The sequence below is a fragment of the Hylaeus volcanicus genome, chromosome 5, assembly GCF_026283585.1.
Source record: "Hylaeus volcanicus isolate JK05 chromosome 5, UHH_iyHylVolc1.0_haploid, whole genome shotgun sequence".
In the NCBI taxonomy this organism is placed as follows: Eukaryota; Metazoa; Arthropoda; class Insecta; order Hymenoptera; family Colletidae; genus Hylaeus; species Hylaeus volcanicus.
Genome location: NC_071980.1, coordinates 26,774,838 through 26,797,648, shown reverse-complemented (window position 1 = coordinate 26,797,648; position 22,811 = coordinate 26,774,838). Strand labels below are relative to the sequence as shown.

Sequence of the window (22,811 nt, the reverse complement as noted above, 5' to 3'; positions counted from 1 at the left end):
CAATTTCGCGTGCGGAAGTTATTGTGCGATATGGTATTGCACGGAGGGTAGACGGTCGATGTCTCTCGTATCTCCAGACCCGATAATTATTCATTTTCCTGCGCGTAATTTGGCTTAATTTAATTGCGAGCGATGGTTCGTCCTATGCGTTTGTAGACGTATCCCTGGGCTCCCTCCCGTTGGTTTATCTCCAGCGGTAATAACCCTTTATGGATTTCGCAGGCTGGCTTAATATAAACTGCTATTTAATTGCCGAGTTGCCCGATAAATCATGCATCGGTAATAAATTTGCAAGGTCGACGTTCCTTCCGAATCTCCTCGGTGCAAAACTTGAACCGCGATGTTCTCCACCATTTGTGTTATTATTTATTATATCGTATCATACCGTTTCTACAGAACAAACAGTTTTCCGTTACTCGCTACCTAAATTTCGATAAAGTAGCAGAGGAAATTTTGAAAAGCGAGATGGACCGCAGAAACGCGCGATTTGGCACGTCACGTTGACGCCGCGCCGGCGAAACTCCTCGGTGACCGTTAATTCGATTCCAAATCCTTGGCTCGCTCGAATCCCACGATTATTCAGCACCGGCTGTAATTATCGAGTCACGTACGCTTCTCTCGCGTCATTAAATTCATCCGTTGCTATCGATAACTTCGCCTCGAACTACACGCCGTTGCTCGTTCGGCTGTCGAGATTAATTTCGATTTCTAGCCACGGTTTCTCTGCCTCTCTCCGTGTATGTACGTCAGCCGTGCTCCCTTCGTTCGATTAAATACTCGGCTCGATGTTACCGCGTTGCGGAAGAGAGTTTTGCGAACGGTATAGGCAAGCGCATCCGGTTGATGGAAAGCGGTAACTAGAGCGAAATAGTCGTGGGGAATGAGAAAACAGGCGAAAGAGAAATACCGTAAATTCTAGAGTTAGCCGAAGGCGAAGGCACAGGCACCGCGGAATATTGGGTGGTGCTCGATCGAGCGTCGTTCGAGAGGAATTTCTTCCTTCGAATCTGTGCGAGCTGCCAGGCCGTCGACCTCTAGCTACTTTGCGAATCATCGATTCGCGGTTTCGGGGGGAAAAAAAGTACCCGAGGATAGGCTCGTTGCTAATTAAGAAGCCGTGGAAGTCTAGCGGATAGGTGCGCGTAAATCATTGTTACAGCCGTGTCGCTATCTCGCCGCGTTGAGCATCAAGTGGCGTCGCGATATCTCAATGCCCGTTGTTAGCGTCGTTTTATGGGAGTTTGTTGTCCTTTCTCCGGAATCAAGTATCGACGGATACGGGAAAGAAGCGAACCACGGGCCGTTGATACCGTAGCTCGAAATTGACGAGTTTGCTCCCGTCACGGGCGATTAGGCAGATGCAGTTCTTCTTGTTGCACTCGAACGCGAGGCGGAATAACACTTGCGCGAGGATAAAAGTGCGAACTCGAACGAATCGACACCATCTGGTGTACCTGAGTGGCTGGTGCGTTACCCTTGAAAGCTCGCCGCTCTCGAGTGACGCGGCTCTCCTATGCCGCGGGTGCATTCATTGCGTAATTAACGTCTCGTAATTATGGCCGCGGAAGAGAAGCGAGAGAGCGAGTCTGGACTTCTCGTGATCGCGCGCGCAAGCGCAAGCGCTCTTGTCGCGACTGGATATTACGAGCTTTCATGGAGGCTCCACGTGAATAAGGCGCTCGGCCTTTCTGAAGAGAGTGTTACCGTGCATTATGGACCTCTCGACGATGGACCGAGTGTTCGCCAACGAGCCGTTCATCGCTCCTTCGAGGTGGAACGCGTCTTGGCCTCTCTTTGATGACCGGTTCACCGTCTCCCTTTTCCACGCGCGCGTTCTCCGTTTCCTCTTTCTCGTCATTGGGACCTAAATCCTTACCGGTAGCGGTCTAACTCTACGGTGACGAATCACGCGTCACTCCGGATATGTAATTTCTGTCGAGCTTGTAAAATCGCGATGTCGACGGATCGAGCCAGGTTGTTCGCGGGAAAACCAATACATAGCGACGATCGTTCTTGCCCGAGGCTCCACTTACGGCTTACGATCAATGGAAGTGTACGACTTCTCTGTTCCGTAGGCTCCTTAAGAGCCACTTTCCGCTCGCCGCCCGCCAATAAGGCTCCGTTGGCGATTCTTTTTCCTGAAAGGGTTGCCATTCGTGCCTTCCGCCTTGTATCGACGCCGGGAAACGCTAGCCGTACGAAGCTCGATTCTACCGATTTATCTTCTATCCTGAGAAACTTTACGGGTCGGACTAGCGTAAAATCGAACGCACATTTGTCTTCCCCTTAATTCCACCGGTGAAACAAAAAAGAAGTTGTCGAGGTCTCCGAGAACTCCTCGACCCGTGGAAATTATGCGGCAATGTCGCTCGAGTTTGCGATTAGCATCGGCTGCCCGTGGTATCGAATCTCGTCGTTCCCGGGGCGATTTGTTCGAGGATAGAGCAAAAACCGGGAACGGCGGATTGTTGGGTAGCCCCGAGGAAGGGGAATAATAATGGTCGGCCATACAGAGCCGTGGCCAGAAACGCGAATAATGTCGAAAGTTAGTCCGAGTCGAGCGACGTCGACGTTATGCACGACGTTCACCTCTGACCTTGCGGTCGGAAGAGAGAACGGAAGTTATGCGTCTGGATCGTTTCGTGAAACAAGCAGGAAATGCAGTCAGGCCCGAGCAAACCGTTACGAGCCGTGAGGGAATCATTACCATTCGGTGTATCGTTTGTCGAGTTGTAGACGCGATTTTACCCCTACCGAGGACGTGGTCGATTTTCGCTCCCTCGATAACCTCCTCTCTCGAACTGCCTGAACGCGTTGCATCCTCCAATAGCGCGATATTCTTCTGTGTAGTACGGTCCTTATTAAACGAGGGGTTAACTGAATATAAGTCGAATAACAGAGATAAGCTGACCAAAGGTCTCGAGGCCAAGGGTTGTTTAAATTGCTGCCAAATTACCGGGCCGTTTCGATTCCTTTGATCTCGTTTAATTTGCTCGAAGAATAACATAATTCGAATTTTTCTCCCCCGAAGGGTGGAGTCGATCGATCGAACGGCTCTTTCGCGCGCCAGGCGTGTGCCCTGGAGACTCCCGCGATCTTTCCGCTTGAAATTTGCTAGCGCAATCTCTTCTCCGCGCTCCGGGTGCGCCTCGTTGTTCCTCCGGTTCGCTAATTGCACCGAATACCGACCGCCTGACAAAACACGCTTCACCTTTGTAGGACCTCCTAGGGACACAGGGAAGGCACGAGTCTCTCTATTCGTTCGTGAAATTGGTCACGTGGCTGGAAATGTTTGGAGCGCGTGTACGAACGGAACACGGCAGAGGGGCGAGTTGGCTCCATCGAGCACGCGATTTTGTTACGTGAACGAACAGGCGCCGGTTTTACGAAGCTGTCGCTTTTGTCACGCTACTGAAATCCTCGTCACGTGCGCATGACCAAAAAGAACCGATGCCGATGGCTGAAACACCAGAGGACCGAAACAGTAGGTCCTACGTTGCTGCGTAACACGGTTTCTCCGTTTCTACAGAAATTGCGATTTGTTATTTGTCGCTGCTATTCGTTAGCGCAGACGAATTTAACAGCGGATCGCAGAGCGATATTTGAAAAGTAATCGCAATCGTGCCGGATCGTGGGGAGGAGAAAAACAACGCGAGTACCGATGGCCTCGGCACGATATCAAACGTTGTCAAGTGCTGTCGATCGGGCAATTTCCTCCTGCGCGGATTTATCTTTTTTTCGAGGATCCGTAAAGCTGTTTCGATATTACACGTTTCGAGGTTGAGGAGGCGAACGAGAAGCACGAGAAGAATCGCGACAATGAACATCGAACTATCGCTTCGACGAAGATATTGCAATTGCGATTAAGTCCCGATTGGCGCGCGTCATGAGAATCGTGATTGTAGGTTAAGAAGCTCCGTCTTACTGTCTTGTTAGCAGATAATAAACTCTCGCCACGGCGATACGGGTCGAGTATCGAGCGTCCGGTTAAGCCCGTGGAGCGCTATTGCTTCCGGACGATCGCGGGATTTTATGGGGAATTAAAAATTTTGCATCCTGCCCCATAGCTCGGGCCGGTCAGCGATGAATAAAACATCGTTCTGCGTGGGCGAGTCTCATTATTTACGCAGTTACGTGCTCACCTGCGCAATCCAAAATCAATGTAGCCGCGTCCCGTAAATATCGACGGTGCCTCGCCTGTGAGCCACGACTTTACACGCGTGTTTCGCCCGTTACACCGGTGACATCGGGCTTGAAAATCAATACTCTCCGCCAATCTGAAATATTCCTCGCGTTTTCGGTGAATTTTCAATTTATACTGTCTGTCAGCGTGCAAGTTCGATCGCTCAGAAACGAGAGATGAAACGTTGATTCGCTCGCTGCGTGTCCCTGGTCCCTGGTACCGGTACCAGGCCTCCCCAGCCGGTGTCGGGCGAATCAATGGACGCTGTCAAGGTCACCGGAGCTCGTTTACCTCGAGGACCATCGGTTCTACCCCCGGAGATATAGACAGTGTTCCGAAGCACGTCGAAGGGTGGCCAGCACTTCCCCGCTCGAATTTCATTTGCACGCGTTGCGAGGTCACGTGGCGCTTAGGTTCCCTAGGGGAACGGTTCCCGCATTTCGCTCGCTACGAGCTGTAAAATCGCTCCGAGAATCGTTTTGCGGAACCGAAAGATTGATGCCGACACGCGCTCCCAGGGACGTGCTTCTCGACCGTGCGAATTCCGTGCAACTTTGGAATCATCCAATTTCTAAAATTGTGACTCGACATAGCTTGCCTCTAAGGTACAGATATGTACTCAAACTCGCTGGTGAGTTCATCGACAGCATCTTCCTCGAAATTCCTTCCGTAAACAGTTCCACGATCCGCTAAGCAATCTCTCGTAAACACTTGTCGCACGTGCTCTAAATATATATTCGTTACGTTTATCTACTTTTCGCGTACAAAAATAATCCGATCCGCGAAATATAATGGTTGCTCAAAGGGGATCCCTGTTAACCGAACCAAGGGATGGCATTCGTTACAATGTTCTTTCCATGGGGTGTATCGAATTGAACGAGATCGAAGTTTAGATAAGAAGATGGAGGGTTCGGTTTCTCGATCGATCGATCGAGAGAGAGAGAGAGAGAGAGAGAGAGAGAGAGAGAGAGAGAGAGAGCGATAAAGAGAGAAGTAATTACACGGTAAATCGATGAACGCCTGTTGCCGTAACGATGCTTTTATGCAACCCCTCATTGAAAGCCGAATCGTATATTTGCTCGCTGTCGTTCGATGTTTCCGTTAATAATAGACCAGAAACGATGCCAATTTGCGGCTCTCCCTAATGCATGCGCGCGGGCAAGACGATACCGGCTCGCGGTGCTGGTAACCAGCGCCGTCTGCGGGAATAAACTATTTACCGAGTCAATATTGAATGTCTTCCGAAATTCCGTTGGATGGATTTGACGCGCTGGAACGTCGACAGAGCGCGGCAACTGCGAGCAAAACGTTCGTTGAAATGATACCCCCGTGTTCGATGAGCCGACCAAAACTCGTATTAATCCCTCGGCGCCGATCTCGTGCGGTTTGTAAATCGTTCGCATTAGTCCGACGACTAAAATTTATACGCTTATACAGTCGTTACAAATACTTTGTTAGGTATTCTACAGCAATACCTAACAATACCTTCCGGAAAAGGTGTTCCCGACACGCGCGATTCTCGCGACTCGACCGTAAAAGGACGCGAAAGAAAAGAATATAAGTTCCCTCGGGTAGGATCGAGTGGTGTATGTATATAGCGAAGCGTTCGTTACCGCAGACGCTGCCCTTTATGGCTGTGTCTACGGCACACTCGCGACTACATTCAGAGAGAATTTGCACTTGGTCTGGCTCGGTGTACTCCGCGTAGACAATGCCTAATTATACGCGATCACCGTACGAGTGGTTTACAAACTTTGGTTTTAGTCGGTGATCTCAGAATAAATTCGTCCGAGGAGAATGGTCGGTAAATCGAGGGACCGAGGAAGCGAGAGAAAAACTACGGAAGGCGGAACAGAAACGAGATTCGGGAATTCGCTTCGGAGTTTTCTACTTTCTATAGCGCGAACGAATGAATAAGACAGTCGCCCCATTCAGGAATTGAAAACGAACGCGTGCTCGAGGACGCGCGCAGTTTTTATCATCCGCAGTCATCCTCGTCATCGTTTATGCTATCATCGTACGGTGCCGTCGGGTTATTTATACGGCCAGTGATCTTCTGGCGTCTTAATGCTCGAGTTAACACGGCAAACTCTTTCTACGCGTCGCTCCGCTCTGGGATTCTGCAACCTTTTCTCTATAATTTATTTCGCGCAACTAACAAAGCGAATCCCGTAGACGAAATGCTGACTTTTTAAACGTATTTCTGTACGACCTTAGTAGCTACGATACGCCCGGAACTGTCAAATAGACGCGTACCTCGAGAGATAATGCACACCTGAACTTCAACGTTAAATATCTTGAGAAATGTATCCTTTTGAAACTGCGTATCATTGACTACGGTGTTCCGAGTACCGTCGCTGCGCGGAAGCTTGTTAAAAAGTCGGAGCTCTACCTGGGGAATTCTCCTTGTAAGCGAGACTCGATTCAGATCCCAATTCCGGATTCCCATTTTTATTATTTGGTCGTGCCATGGCTGAGCAGATATTTCCTCTCCGGCTCTTTCTCTTCCGCGTCGTGCCTCCTCCTTCCACGTTCTCCCTGAGCGTTTTCCTGAACGCCAAGGAAAACCAGCGTGCATATGTATGGGAACGCGTGCGCTGTTTACACAGACCCTACCTTTATTATGTACTCATCTCCATTCTGATTTTAAAGGCCTTAAATATTGATCGCCCCACCGTCGGAAACAATACGCTTTTCCGCGTCTACGCCCTGAAACGTAGAACACAAATAAGATCGTAATCATCGCGTTCCCTGTTTCTCTCTACCAAACATTCTCTGTAATCGTCAGGCTTATTAAGCGTCCTCGATCCACCGATCGATGACGCCTTCTAGTTCTTAGTCATTAATTAAAACGTTTCACGGTTCCTTCCCGCGTTGTATGCTGCAACGTTTCTCATCCGAGCGATTCAATTGGCGAAAGTTTGTTGAAAATGTATCTCGTATCGCAAGGCGTGCGAATGCAAATGTGAACAAGCGTTAAGCATCGAGCGACGCTGTAATAACGCCAGTGGAATTTATACGTTGCGTTGGAGCAACCGATACACCGTGGTTCGAAGAAATATATTCATTGAGGGGATCTATAGAGGTCCTCTCGACACGACGTCGAAAGCCACTCCGGATACTCCGGTAGCCAATATACACCGATACATATCCGTTTTCCCTGGGAAAACCAACCTGGTCGAAAGGACTTGCCTTATTGAAAGCGGAGAAGGTCGTAGCTAGGGGTTGAATCTCGCTAAGAGAGGGTTTATTGAAGTCTCGTACACACTACTGTATTTATGATTCCGAGCATCGTCTCTCGATAACGTTCAGCTACCAACTATCGAAGCATACGCGCGTGTGCGTGTATGCGGTGCTGTTTTATTTAATAAATAGCGGAATGCAGGCGTTCATATCACGGAAGGCTAGCAAGAACGAGAAAGTGTAGTAAAATTGAATCCAATATCAGCGTTCGATAATCGTTGGAATAATCGGTTCAATTGCCCAAAAATAATTGTCCATTTTTCCGACGTACGTACTGTCCCAGATTCTTTCTAATTTTCTAATCACCTAAAGATTACATCGTCAGAAGTTGTGAGCAGTGCAAACGACGCTGCCCACGTCACCGACTTCGTACGAAACCGTTCTGAGAGCCTCTGACCTGGCAAGTAATAAAGGCCAGGCTCGCAATCTAAACATCCTGTCTTCGTTCCTTCGTGTTTCCATTCGCGCAACCGTCAGGATATACTTTACTCGAAACGTCTATAACGAAACGTGTCTCTCATTTCTCCCGTCACATTGAAACACGAAGCACGACAGAGACGAGAAAAATTAGAAAAAGATGCGGATAAACAATCGATTATTAAAGCACGTACAACGCAGGGTATTGTTTCGTACCGCGAACAATACGCTTCTTATATTAATTATTACATCACGTATGCGATAATTAAATCGCACTTAATTGGTCTCGGTAATAGAATCCGTGTTGGTATCGTGCAATTACATTTTGCATGTGATTACATTTAGTTGATTAAATTGTACGATCCAATCAAATTGATTTATTCGATAAAAGGTAACGGCACGGTTAATAGTAGCATGTGCACCAGGTCCGTTTAAGTTCTCAAATATCATTATAATCATCATCATCATCATGATGGAACCTTAACAACGCGTATCCATTACATTTAGGTTGTTAATTTTACCTTTGAAATGGAGCGTTAATCTGTCCGTCGCTGAAAAGGAAAAATGCAATTCTATTAATTAATAGCGAGATTTATGAGCAGACAAAAATAGCCGCCCTCGTTAACGCAACTTCCAGTCTCCTACAGATAATGCGTCACTGTTTTATTCACTGACTGGCATACTGGCCTTTATCTTTTAAAGCATCGGCTTCAACGCGGAAATCGATGCGACTGAAACAAAGAGCGCGGCTATCTTCCCGGAAGCTCGGAGCGTATCAGGGGAGCTTTCGTCGTTTAAATTCTTTCGCGCGCGGTTCGTTTTAATTCGAGACACCGGAAGTTTCCGTGCACACCGACGCGTGACAAACTTTTACGTTAATTATGTCGTCCTACAACCGGGGGACAGCGTTTCATCCTAATTGCGTGTAATCGCCATGGAAAACGTTTTAATTCCGTTTTAGTTTTATTGGCTTTCATTAGCGCGCGGTTTCGCCGATCAAATGTTTACCTTGTCTGTGAAGTTTTTCTCGAAATGCGGAAATGCTCTTAAATTAACGAGGTGCATCGGAACTTTCGGTTGGGCCGGGGATTTTCGCGGATCGAGGAGAAAATACCATGGAATATCGTTAAAGTAATCGCAATTGTACGTAGGGAAGAGGGTGAAAATGTAAAAATCTCTCTTAACTTGGAACTTTTTTGCCAGGTGGAAGGTAGCCGCGTGCTTTAATCAGATATAATTCGTCGTATTCTCGACTCGGAATTCGTTTAAAAGATTCAGGACGTTGAACTAAAAAATTCCAATGCCTTTTCGCGCGATACCCGTCGATCTCGAGACATCGCGTAAAACCGTGTTGTAAATGCTTGCGTCGAAAACAGTCGTCCATTAGAAGGGGCGTCGTGACCGAAAGGATTAATACCTCACGCGTGTCGTTTGTATTCGCCGTCGGTTCTACCGAAATCACCCGGCGCGGCGCGGTCGAAGAAGAGAGCGTTTCCGATAAGATACGAGCAATAAATGACTTGCATCGCGACGATATATATCCCCGGACGGTTCGCATAGGTTTCCACCTGGGGGAACGGTATCGCGGCGATATCCATCCTTCGGTAGGGGAGTTTCGGTGGAAAGGAAGAGGAAGGGCGATGTTTGCGTACGGTCGTTGAGAATTTACGTCGATCGATGCCACGGCTGTTAATCGACCAATAAGAATAATTCGCGGCGATGGACACCCGCGAAACAAAGCCGGCCATTACTTTTACGAAAGGACGGCTCTCCTCGATCGACGACTTGTATTTCCCATACTTTACTGCGCGATATTATTCTTGGGATCCCAATTGCTGGTTGGCCCGTGGGCGAGCATTTACGAGTTAACCATTCTGTAGCCGCTGAAATTGTGCCGAAGAAGACGGCCGCGAAGACTGGTCGAGAGACAGGGCACGAACCCGAAGGATGCCACGGAATAGTGTTACGAGCGAAGAGAGTCAAACACAAATTACAGAAAGCATCATTGACACCACTAATTGATCGATGTAAAATGGTCGAAGGTTTTTTAGGGGTTGATCCTCGTTTCGTCTGCTATGACAACCCCGCGAGAGCGTTCGCCGTCTTTCGGGTTCGTAGGACGGGGATAAACGCGCGTGGCGGTTTCGGGACGGGCCACGGAACGGGGAAGAAAACAAAGAGCCGAAGACGAGAGAAAATACGCGAGAACGAGCACGACCGCGTCGGGGAACAAAAAGTATGCGTGGTATGCTCGCATGCAGTACAGCGCCGCAGCGCGCCTTCGCCGTCGCCGTCAGAGAAGATGAAAAATCTGTTGAACTGACGTTCATTGGGAAATTGCAACCAGCCGCCTTTGGGACAGGATGATTAATGCCCCCTAGACGCTCCCCGGTATATATACATCGAATACCTATGTATACATACCTCGCGGAAGTTTTGGCAAGCTTCTCCCAATTCGGCCAACCTCAAACTTTACCTTCGGCAATCTTCGAAGTGGGGAGACTTTGGTTCGAACCTTATCGTTGGAAACTGTCTTGCCGTTCCCGTTCGGGGAAACGTTTCTGCTCCCGTTATCAGAAACCGTCGCGTTGATTCGCGTTCTTCCAATCGGTGCGCCTCGTTGCGCCCCCGAACTGAACATTCGGTGTTGCTCAAAAACTCGTAGCTAGAAATTTACTTCGGTTACCGGGGGAGAAGTTTTTGTTAGGAGATTTAAGCGGAAGTGGCCGGCGGTATTTCTTTGGTTTTTCGGTTTTTAATTACGGACGCTGTGGAGGTGTGGCGGTTGACGAGTGACGAGGTCGGATGAGCACCGCTGTTAAATGGCACGATTATCTGTCTCGTGCTTTATTCGCTGCTGGTTGCTCGCGTTCTACTTCGCTCTCTTCGTCCTTCTCCTTTTTACGTTCTACTCTTGCCTCGGCTGAAGCATTGACTCGAGGGGGTTTTTGCACGGTGAAGAGGTCGGGCAACTCGTGCGCCGCGGGGTTGGGGAGGGTCCTTAAAAACAGATCCATTAAAGTTTTTCTGGCGCTTTCCGAGGTGGTAGTGGTTACTCGGTGAGTACCGGGTAAGATTGCGCATTTCTGTTATTCACGTGAACGTGTAGAGCGTCGCATCGTGGCCGACGAACGGGCCCCGGCGACGCAGTAACCACTTGCCGCCGGATACAGGAGGAAAACTCTCGAGCGGGCCCTTTCCACTTTTCCACGATCCTTCTGGTAAAACAGTTCCTGTCTTTTCTCCCCGCCTGCCGTTTCACGATCGCAACACGGACAATCGATCCTTATCATAATAAATACTGTTGTCCATTCCGCAGACGTGAACCTATTCTTCTCGGTGATCAGAGTTAATTAACGCCGCTGGTGATTCGCTGTTATTGCGAGAACCAGTTATTCACGAATACAATACCGCCTCGCGTAATTGTCTTGCATTCTTTCGAATTTAATCGAGCGCTGCGAATATTGTAACGAAAAAATGAAACGTTACAAGATTGAAATCTTCTGAAACTTTTACGGAACGCGACGAATCGAGCCACGGAACCCTCTTTTGCATCCTTCTCCGTCTCCTTTACCTTTTCTCCTTACTTACCTTTCCTCGGCATGCAGGTGATGCATGCAGAGGGTTCTTCTAATTTAACATTCAGCACCTCCCGCCCATGAAATCCGATTTGGCCGTGACGCCTAGATAAACTCGTCTCGGTATAGCGAAGGACGAGGCTCGTCTCGACGGCGACGGTTCTCGGAGCGTCGGAAAGCGAAGGGAATCGCCTAGGGAAGAACTGTGTACCCGGGGACGCAACGTGCACGGAGAAAGACAATCTTTTCTTCCTTCTAATATTTGCTCCTTAACAATGCTGGATGGAATTTCCAATTTCCCGTCGTTTCCAGTCGTACCATTATATATACGCCCTTTTTATGCTAGCCTGTTCTTAATTCCTTGTCAATTGCCCTGCTATCTCTGTATATGGACTTCAAAAGTCGCGGGTAGAGTTACGGCTTGCATCTCGCTCCAACAGCTACCGATCTTTTGTTACTCTTTGCCCGGTGAAATTATTGGAAATTATTGAAAAGATCAAGGAGGGAACGATTCGAGTCTGCGAAGTAGTGTTTGAGTGGAACGAGGACTTCCATAAATCGATATTAACGAAGAATCCGACGGTCTCTTTTAAGGCTGTCGTAAAACCTTTGCCCGTCGAATAATGCTTACAAAGCTGGGGCAACGTTCCTCTTCCATACCTCAAACGACGATAGAGAAAAACTTTCGCGGTTCGTATCCGGTCCACGCGTCGTGGATCGCGGAATTATTTACGAGTGGTCGGTTTAAACGCGGCCGTTTTCCAGCGTCTGGCGGTCCGAGGCATAACGACTCTTTCTCGTTCGTAACGAGAAGACGGTTCACCGATTTCTCTGAGAACGAAACGAGCGCCCGGAGAAAGGGTATTTCTCTCTTGACGAAAGGTTCGTGGATTCTCCCCAGCTTTCCTCGAAGCGATACCCACGAAAGCAACTGGCTGGATGCTTCTTGGCTCGCCGTTGCTTCCCTTCTTTCATCGGGAATTATTGTTTCCAGGGCCAGGCGAAATTTTTTGGCCGACGACGCTGACATAGGACGTCTAGACGCGCGTCTTAGATCGGCCGCATTACGGCGAAATCCTACGGGTAGGAAAACTGGAGAGCGAAATCCATTGCCGCTGACGGGAGATCGCGTTCTTCCCCAAGTAAATTGCGCTTCTACACCCTCGAGTGAGGGTGAAAGTGGGTTAGGGTCGTCCACAAATTGGGTTACTACTTCATCGAAGGAGAACGAACAGATTTTTCGAGCGATTTAAGAACGAGACTCTTTCGGTTCTCTTTAACCGATCCGACGATCGATTTAAAGCGATTTCACGTCGATGAAATCGATCGCGAGCGAAACGTCGGCTGCAATTTCTCGCTGTCTATTTAGCGAGCACTCGTCCGACGAAGGATCGACCAGAAGGACCAGCTACGCGTGGAAATTCGAGACGGCCGAAGACAGGAAGGCGGAAAGACCGAGAAACGTCTATCGACGTAGACGACGGTGGGACTGGACTCAAATCCTTTCGAGGTAGCCATTAACGGTGACGCGAAGGAACCCACGGACAAGCCAAAGTCTTAGGCGTCCTGGGTTTAAAACTAAAAGCATTCCTCGCGATTATTGACAAGGGTAACCGGCGGCCGTTATGTGTTTCAGAGGATCTAATCCCTTTCTGTCCTTCCATAGTACTCGTCCAGTTAAAAGCATTCTGGTGAATTATTCACGCGACGGTAAGATCCTGATGCGCCGGGAATTTAATTATTTTCTTCTCGCGTCTCATAACGCGGAATGTAAATGATAAACGTTCGAGGTTGGGCATCCTTTGGACTCGCGTTTCCGCATTAATTCAGTCCTTTTGAAATACGATCTTCTTTATTTCATACTATCCCCGACCGCGATGATAAGGGAATAACGCTATCACAGACGGATCGAGGAAATTGATACGCGGTCGGTGGAACACGCGCGAGGCGAGGCTTTAGGCTAGCGCACTTTGAGCACATAACGAGCTAGAGTACCGCAGCGCGGTACGGTTAGCATTGCGCACCGCGCGCCGAAGAGCAATTTCTGCTTCGTTACTTGTTTCATACAGATTTCATTAATTATTACCGCTACCGTGTCCAATTATTCCTATAAAATAATGTACATCAACGTTTGCTAACATGAGATTTATAGATTTCTTTACGATAAAAGTCTTTATCAGAATTACGCTGTGCAATTGTTTCACGACGTTCGCCAAATACTGCGCTGCACCGCGTTCAGCATGTACTCGGTTTGCGTTTAGCTTTGAAGTTTTGCCGCGTTTCCGGAATCCCGAGGGAATTCAGACGATGGCGAACCGATCGGAGACAGTGCATGAAAACGGCTCGTGCGACGCGCGTATGGAAATAAATCCTTCGGGGCGGACTGGTCGCGCGCGACGCCACCGGTTTCACGTGCAGGAAATCCCAAATAAATCCAAACAAACGTCGGGTACAGGAGGAGGATCAGACCTTCGCCACCTACGATTTCGAAAGGGACGAGATTTTATTTATAGGTGCTTTGGCCACAAGCACATGGCGGCCGGCACGCGTGGAGTCGAGCATGTTTTCGTGCGCTAGGTGCGTTTCGTGTGTAAATTATTTGGATAAGTCGACGCGGACTTCGCCGCGACGGTTCCTCGAACCGCCGAAACTTTTCGACGTTTTGTCTCTCCGAGAAACGATCTTCGATCGGTTGTAGACGGTGAGCGAGAGCAACGGTTTTCTTTTAGAAAATGAGCATTAAAATAAAATAGATAATTTCTTTCGTTGCCACGCTGCTGCTTTCTCATTTTTTTTTTCTCAAGTTTAAACAAACGACGAACCACCGTTGCATGATTTACAGTCCGTAATGCATTCGAAAGTTCTCGAAACGTTTCCACGGCCTTCTAAAAGAGAAATCGAACCTTCCAATGTTTACGGTGTTTAAACTACGCGGGGCGGATTTTTTTCTTTTTTTTTTCCAGTCTCAGCGCCGCTCACAGTGCTTTCGATGGGTCATTCGTTTAATGGCCAGCTAAATATTGACTCCCGGTTATTCAGTTTGCCTGTGACCTGGTCATCGGAGTGTTTCGTTGCCCGTAAACCTGTCCGTCTAGCTGGGATAGGTGGAAAACGGTATGGACATACGTACACACCTGTGGCTGTGGATCTATGAAACGGTGAAACGGTTGTGTACGGAGTCGCCAAGTCCAGCTTTCATCGATCGCAATTACTTATTCGTTGGATCGATTCGGTACGATCAAGAGTGTCTATATGTTTTGCGCTCGTTGGGTTACGTAAGTCTTTACTTCGGAGCATAGAGATTAACGTGGCAACTTCATTTTTTCCAACCGTTCTGCTTTTTCCTCTATTCTCTTTCGTAGATTCGATACGATCGATATAGATTCCAATCAAAACGCAAGATAAATAAGTAAATAGAAATAAATAAATATTTCAACGACCCCGCAACGATTGAGCGTGGTCTCGTGGAGAGACATTTTCGTGGTCGTTCGAGAGAGCGTATGGCGTTGCGATCGGCGTCGAAGCGTTATCGTAACGAGCACCGCGACGCCTGTTCGTTTCTCTTTCAAGCCTCCCTTCAGTGTCAGCTGGCCGGTGGGTTGGCCAAATAAAACCAACACATTTTTAATGGACCACGGCGAAACGCGTGCGTTCCCCGCGTGTAACCCTGTCTATGTGTTCGTTCCCTCGTGCTTGCGAACATCACGTGTACGCACGTTCCTGTGGGTACCAACCGTGTTCCAGGATTCGAACGGTCATGGAGGCGTCCACGGATGGAGAACAAAAATATATCGAAACCGCGAGCGGGGCTGCCACGAAAATGCGATTTACTTCTAGCATAGGGATTCTTGAAAACCTGCTCGAAAACGCGGGAAAAGTTACGACTATCCTTTGTGCCTCTGTTCGCCATGCGTGTCGTTTGCTCGTGAACGTTTCGCTTTATAATGAACGAGTCTGTGACTGTCGGCGTTGAACGATCAAACCCTTTCCGACGCGTAGCGCGCGACTCAAAGGGCTTCATCGCGATTCCAAGACTTAATCGATATCTCTTCTTCTCCCTGTCTGCCGTTTTTCATCGTTAATTCGCGGCCGACTTCCTCTGACGGTAATTCGTGCGTTTCGACGAGTTCGTCTGGATACTTTGTTCCACGATCGCGGAGGAAGCTGCGCGTATAAGAGGGAGACGGACGGAGAGGAAACGAGTAAGGGCTAGAGAGGATTTAAGCCGATGCGACCTCGCGTGCAAGGCGAGAAGGAGAGGAGTTAATGGATCCTGCGGGATGCTAATGGGCTACACCCGCGCGTTCGTGCTCTGTTTACAGGCAAAGCCAATTACAGCTAATTCGACGGCTATTTATTAGCCGATTAGTCGGATGTATTCCGGGAGACCACCCCTCGAGGACGTCTTTATGAACGATCTCTGCGACGACGATAACCAAGGAAACTTTACCGATTATGCGCCGCGCGTACCTCGATCTCGATCTTCCACGGTTCGTCGTCCCGGACCGGACGAGAGCTTTTCATTTCACGGTGATCCAGTCAGGATCGTAAGTCGTGCTCGTCGTATCGTTTATTATTACTTGAAAACAGATTTCTTGTAACTCTCCAAACAAGGAAAGATATTCATATTTTTTCAAGTATTCCTATTAAATGCGTCTTGCTAGGATACAACAAAGATTCGGTAAAAAAAGTCGAAGGTAAGCTTAGCTAGGACGAGCAGAATTCGCAACGGGACGTAACCCGCGAGGGGGGTGGTTCATCGGCCCGGAAAAAATCGGCCTTTATTGTTTTCGTTAGGTTTCCCTTCTCGCGACCCCTCTCTCGTCTTTTCTGTCCATTTGGGACCACCCTCTTTCCGTTTTTCCGGAGCTCTTCGCAGGGGCAGGAAGATGGCGCGGAGAGGATGAGTGAGAATATGGACAGGGGTAATAGGAAAAGCCGAGAGTGGTGGTAATGGGTGTTGAATAATAAAGAGGACCATCCCCCAAGCGAATCGCTCGTTCCTTATTTCCACCCGTGCCGTCCGGCTCTAGGAGGAAATTAACAAATTTTTGCGTCTCGTCGCGACGAGATCATCTTCGTTTAGCTATTCAATCGAAAAATCACGAATGCGTACATTCTGAAAAGAATTCCAGGCGTTTTGTTTAGCAAGGAGAACGTCCATTACGCGTTCAACATTTGCGCAACGATCGGCCATACATTTTTTAAATCGTAAATCGAATGCTTGTTAGGAATCGTTCCGAGTACCCTTATATTATGGATCTTGTAACGCATCGTGTCACGAGTGCACCGAGGAGAGCACGACACCCCTTCGAACGAGTATAAAGGGACCAAACTATCCCCCGTCGAGGTGTTTGCACAGGCCAACTGTTGACGGTTTGCCCGAGGCCGCAAGAGCTTAAGCATCTATCCCATCGAGCTAGTGGCACTCTAGGAAAATTGAAAAAAACATATCCGAAATCTTCTACCCCGTTCGACAACCTTTTTGGCTCCCACGCTAACTACTCGAGAGCCGTTAGATATTTCTTTTTAAAGATATTCTCGCGATCACACGCGGCAAGATGAAATTTTTTTCTTACTCGGCGGATTTTTCCTAACGCGTGCAATTTCTCGCCGACGGTAACGAGCAGCGTCGCGTCGGCTTGCACGCGACGAAACAATGAGAAAAATAATCGAGCGTGCGGCGTAAAATCGAACGATCCTCGGCGCGACGAGCGGATCACTTCCTATCTAATTAGGCACGTGCGCAGGCATGAGAGGATACGTTCGACAGGCGTGCGCACGCTTAACAATGGGTAATCCGTGCATTCACGGCGCTCTGCGGCTGTCGAGAGCGAATTCTCAGGTGTTTGTGCGTGTGCATGTGCACGTGTATGCACGCATCGGTAACCCATGGAAGGTCCACAGAGGGGTACAGACGGATACACAGGTACTTGTGCCTGTACGCTACGTACCCCATAGGTTTGCGGATAAAGGATCCCAGCAGCCATATGGCGCCTCATCGAGGTCCTTACTCTCCCTTTCGGGCGCACCTACAAGCGACTCTTTCCCCCCTCCCCGACTTCGCTCCTGCTCCGATACATACACAGCCCGATTCTCTAATGGCTTTGTGCTCGGTGATTATGTCTGCTACTTCTAGCCGTGTGTGCACGCGTGTGGACATGCGCGCGATGTAATCGGGAGCCGATATATCGACACACGGAACAGTTCAGAGGTCTGAAGCACCACTTCTGACAGACTAGACCAGCGGATCAGCGTTTCTCAAACTATCCGCAAGACTGACACCGGGTCGTTAAACGATCCGCGGTGCTGGGAAAGGTGCATCGTTTGCGTCCAAGTATACTCTCGGTCGAGTCATCGAGAACGATGGCTTACCGTTAGCGATTCAAGGACCGAAAACACTACTCCCGATAGACCGGACCTGTGAACCAACGTCGACCAAACTATCCTCGAGACTCTCGCAAGGATCGTTCACCAACTCCGTGGTTCGCGAAAGGTGTAACGTTTGCGTTTGTCGAAGAAAGATCCTCTTTAGCGCAACGAGTTATACGGGGTGTCCCAGCCTACGTGATACAGAGCTCTAACTCCAAAACTATCGGCCGAATGCAAAATTTCTTCTAATGTTTTGCCAACAAACTTCGAGTGTAGAGAAGGACAACGGATGAAGAAGAGGACGGAGCGACATGCGAAAATGGCGACCAACACCGGGATTATTTCGGTGGGACAATATGCAGTAAATATGTTGCGAATTACGTCGTGTTTGGTCATTTTAATCAGAAAAATGTCAGAAATACGATGGTAACAGTTTTACAACAAAAACGGTAATAATAAAAAAAGTTTGATCGTTGCATTAGTATTGTCTCATCGAGATATCCGATCCCGGATCATGTTACTGTCCATTTATCGTAGAGAAACTTGTGCATTTAAGGAGACTGTTGAATTATATACTGTTGTATTTTTGGTACCGATCGTCAAAGTAATCGCGGTTCGTTTAAACAGTGCCAGGGTCGAGGAGTTCGAAGGAAAAGAGCGGATGCTATTCTAATAGCAAAACGTTGAGTTCACGCAGACAGAAAGAAAAACACGTGGAAACGGCGATGCCTTCGCAGAGATTAGAGATGAAAGTACATCTCGGTAATGGACACAGTCGTACAACCGTAATTTCTTCTGTCGTAAGTCATTCCTGCACACTGCCAAAGAAACGGGCCAGACGTGACTATTCCAAGGCTGCGTTTTGTCTTTTCAGCACGATGAACTTCCGTTCACCGACGGCTTCCTATTCTGTAGTTTCTTCTCGCGCCTAATCCGGAAAGTTTTAGTCGTGACTCGCGGACGACAATGGACCACCGCTGAAAGTTTGTATTATTCCAAAGTTTCGTGGGTATTACCGTCGAATAAATCGTCGAAATTGAAAAGAAAACGAGCGTTTGGAGTAAATCACGAATATTCTTGATGCAGCTTTATCGTGGTTCGGCGCGATCGTATCCGACGTTATGCACGAGAAATTAATGGGATGTAATTCTACTATCGAATGCTGTATTTCTGAGCATAAAACGTTCTCCTTCCCTTTGTTCTCGCGAGCGTGCAAATTTAGCCGGTATACTGCTATGCTCGCGATAGAGAAGTAAAACACCTACGGACTATTATTATTCTCAGGTCGATCAACCGAGGAAGACAACATCACGGATGTTTCCCGAATAACAATTAGCTGAGAGGAATGGTCGAGACGACTTAAATACAGCTTAACGATTCACCAGCGACACCTCCACCGTGAAGTTTTTCAACCGTTTCCGACTCACTCAATTAGTACCATACTCCTCGTCGCAGCCGCCACCGCCGCCGCCGTCGTCGTCGTCTTGGCAGTCGAGGTCGTTGGCGGCGGCGTTGTTATTTTTCATTTTTCCTCTTCGATAGACGACTTAACGAGTTCCTCTACGATCGAGAGGAAATCAGTTCAGACCCGTAGAGTGGCCGGAACACTTTGAAAAATTGGGTTGAATTAAGCGGAGTGCTGCCAACGGCACACAGAACCTTATAGCGGCCCGTGAAAAATCAGTGATAAATGAACGATCGAGCGCAATTAAGTCTGAAAGATTACAGATTACCAACTGATTACTGTTAACCGTAGCAAGAACTGCAGACCACGATACCGTTTCGCTGGATGACGAACATATCACGTTACATGGCGAACGATGGCGATAGCGAATGCATGGAAAGAGTGTCGCGCCTCTGAAATTGGTTCGTTCGAAATCGAGCCTTCTTTATCGCTTCGCGTACGTTACATAGGATTGACGTCGATTTCCGAGACTCCGATTGTTCGACTTTCGGGAAAAAAGCAATTTAAACGAACGCTGTCGATATAATGGCGCGTCGTTAGTTCGATTGAGAATCGTATCGGTCGACTCGGAAAAATCCGTCGAATCGATCGCGCGCGAATCGCCCGGGCCGATCCGATTCCATTTTTTGTTTTCACTCCCCCGTCGCGAATCATTCTGGCCGCGTATCCAAAACATTTCGATGAATTTGAAATTCGATCACGTTCGTCGGTCGGCGGACATATGGAGCGTGTGCATGCAACGGGACGTTATCTGGGCGCGAACCGACGATCGTCGCGCGCCGGGAATACGATCGCGACGCCGCGGTGCATATTTATGCGTCGATACATCGAAGTCGTCATCGGCAACAAATGAACGGGTTGACGCGACGCTACTCGCCCGCCGATCATCAATATTTCATATTCGTTCGTCACCGGCACCAAGAAAGTCCCCAGGGGAAGTCGCTTTGTCGGTGATCGCAGTCGCAGGGATCGGAGGATGGGCCACCGCGTCCATCCACCCCCGTTAAACTCTCGAATCTTCAATCGAGATCGTCACGCGTTCCTTATTTTATTACCATCGCTGGAATTCGCGATGATTCACGCGTCCTCGAATTTATTCCACATCTCCTGCTAGGATACCCAGCGGGACATACGGTAATCCTCGTTAAAAGTTCAATTTTGTTAGTTCTTGATTCGTTTGTAAAGTCGAGGAGGTTGAATTTCGGTGACACTAAACTCGTTAAAAGTTTTGGAGCCGATCCGATTTTGTGACTTTCATTGCGTACTTACCGTGGTTCCGAGCGAGGGAGGGCCGTAAATTCCACGCGGTTGGACGTCACGGGAAGATAACGGAGGCGCGATGTTTCGTGTGCGACAGCCGATACCGAGGAATTTATTGGGCTGTAAGTTCTAGAAAGACGCGAGAATATAGTGCTATTTTAGTGGCAGTAAAAGCCTACTTTGTAGCCGGCTTGGCTACTCGAACGACGGGGTTTAATCGCAACGATACGTCCGTCGTTGTTCGGATTTCGTGGGTTAGCGGCGAGAAAATGCTTGGATGAACGAGCTGACGCAGTTTTCTCGGGCAACGCAACGCGGAAAGTTATCTAGGAGAATAGGTGTGCGTCGATACTAGGGTTTGGCACTGTATATCTTTTGCGGTCCCTCGCTCGTTTCCATCGTTTCCGCGGTTACCAGCACGATTTAACGAGGCATGAGTTAATGCCACGTCATGTTTCGTGCGTTTATAAACCTATGCGTAGGAACGTTGGCGCGTCCGTAGGTACGGTCTTGCGAACATACGTACACGCGTGCGTCTGGATCGCGGTACGCGAGAATGTTATACATGCCTCCATCAAACGCCGTAATTTCTCCGGACTCGTAGGTGCCGCGCACTTGACAACGCCACAAGGATTTACTTCTGATATACAGTTTCGCATAGTGGACCGGGTGACACTTGACAAGGCGTCTCGTTGATTCGGTGTTCCCCTTTTGTTGTCCGTAATTTATCGCGATTCCACCGGCTCCGTTGCGAGGAAATATTCGACTATAAATATAGACGAGATTCGCGATAAGTTTTGATTCGCAACACGGGGAGAAAACACGCCCGGGGATAATGGAAGACACGGTGATTTGCAAGTTGACGAAGGTCTTACTTCCACCCAAGGAAGCGTGCACATGGCCGAGCACATCCTGAGATTTATTCAACCGGCAAACTGGAGGATCGCTCGCGCCTCGTTTCCAGCGGTTTTTAAATCCCTGCACGTACCGGATCCTCCTTTTTTTTTTTAAACACCGTCCGTGAAAGCCCAGCTTTTCCTTCTCTTCGGGTAGGACGGTCATAGTAACGAGCAACCTTGAAATTATAATATGGACGAAAATATATTTTATTTCCTCATTTTATCCGCTCTGTGTACGTTATCGGTGTGAAGGAGCAAATAATTCCAAATTGTTGCTCGATATTTCGTATCGAATAGTCGAATTTTGAGAGCACGTTTAGCCGGACGCGGTTGTTCGCGTCCGAAGGTTCCACGGAAGCATTCTTGGAATTTATCTTCGGCTGTTTGTATTCGTTATGTTTCAAGTTTTCCGCCCACCGACGAGTCGCCCGACACCCTCGTATTTTCTCCTCCTCTCATTTTCTCGTTATTCACTGTAGCTCTCGTACGCTTTTACTCTTCTTAAGTTTCCCGCGTCCCTTCTTCGCTCCTTCGTTACGTTCGTTTCTCCTTTGCTAAATATTTTCTCCCTCCGGAAGAAAATCCCAGAAGACGCTTATTTCGTCGGCTTTGATCAAACGACGCTGCCTCGCGAGATATTTGAAGTCGCGGAAAACAGCGGAAGCTCGTCTTCCGAGTTCGACGAGGAACGTCTCGGCACGTACCATCTTTGTCCAATTAAAACGTCGCGAAAGTTAAACGTAATACATTACTCGGCCGTACTTTCGTTCCCCGGCACTTTTGTGATCTTGCCTCGTTACTAAACTCTTTTTCGCTAAATGCCGCCGTGGAACCAGAAAACATCGCTTCGAACGAGATTTCATTTAGAAACACTCGTCGCGAGCGAAACACCGTGAAACTTGGCGCAGCTTTAAATCTCAGCGGGGAACAGTCGCGCGCTCTAACGGAAACGCAAAAACAGAGAAACGATTTTTCGACCATTTTCACGGAAGAGAGTACTCTTAAGTTTTAATTGCGATCCCTCTCTTTGCTAAATTTCTAGGCTCCTCACAGGTCGCGAACACGGTTACCCTTCCGCGTGGGAATCGTATGCACAATCTTTCTACGCGCGAAGGAACGTGTTTCACTCCGCGAGTTCCTTCTTCGTTTATTTGTTTGTTTCCCCCGACCTCTACTTCGGAGAGTGTTGCACGACCTCGCTCAGGTGGTTTCCGGGATCTCGAATACCCGCTTCGCGACGTTTCGCCTATAACGTTAAACCGTGCATGAGGTGAGCCGAATGTGGAGCATAGTCGAAAGATGAGAATGCGCTGGGCGAAAGGAGACAGCTGCAGAGAGAGAGAAAGCGAGAGAGAGAGAGAGAGAGAGAGAGAGAGAGAGAGAGAGAGAGAGAG

General features: G+C 48.5%; 1 protein-coding gene across 1 annotated transcript in view; it reads left to right on the top strand.

Annotated features, from left to right (window-relative positions):
* LOC128877240 (uncharacterized) overlaps positions 1-22,811 on the top strand; it is a 259,027-nt gene that overhangs the window by 4,126 nt on the left and 232,090 nt on the right. The gene's annotated exons all lie outside the window — the stretch shown is intronic.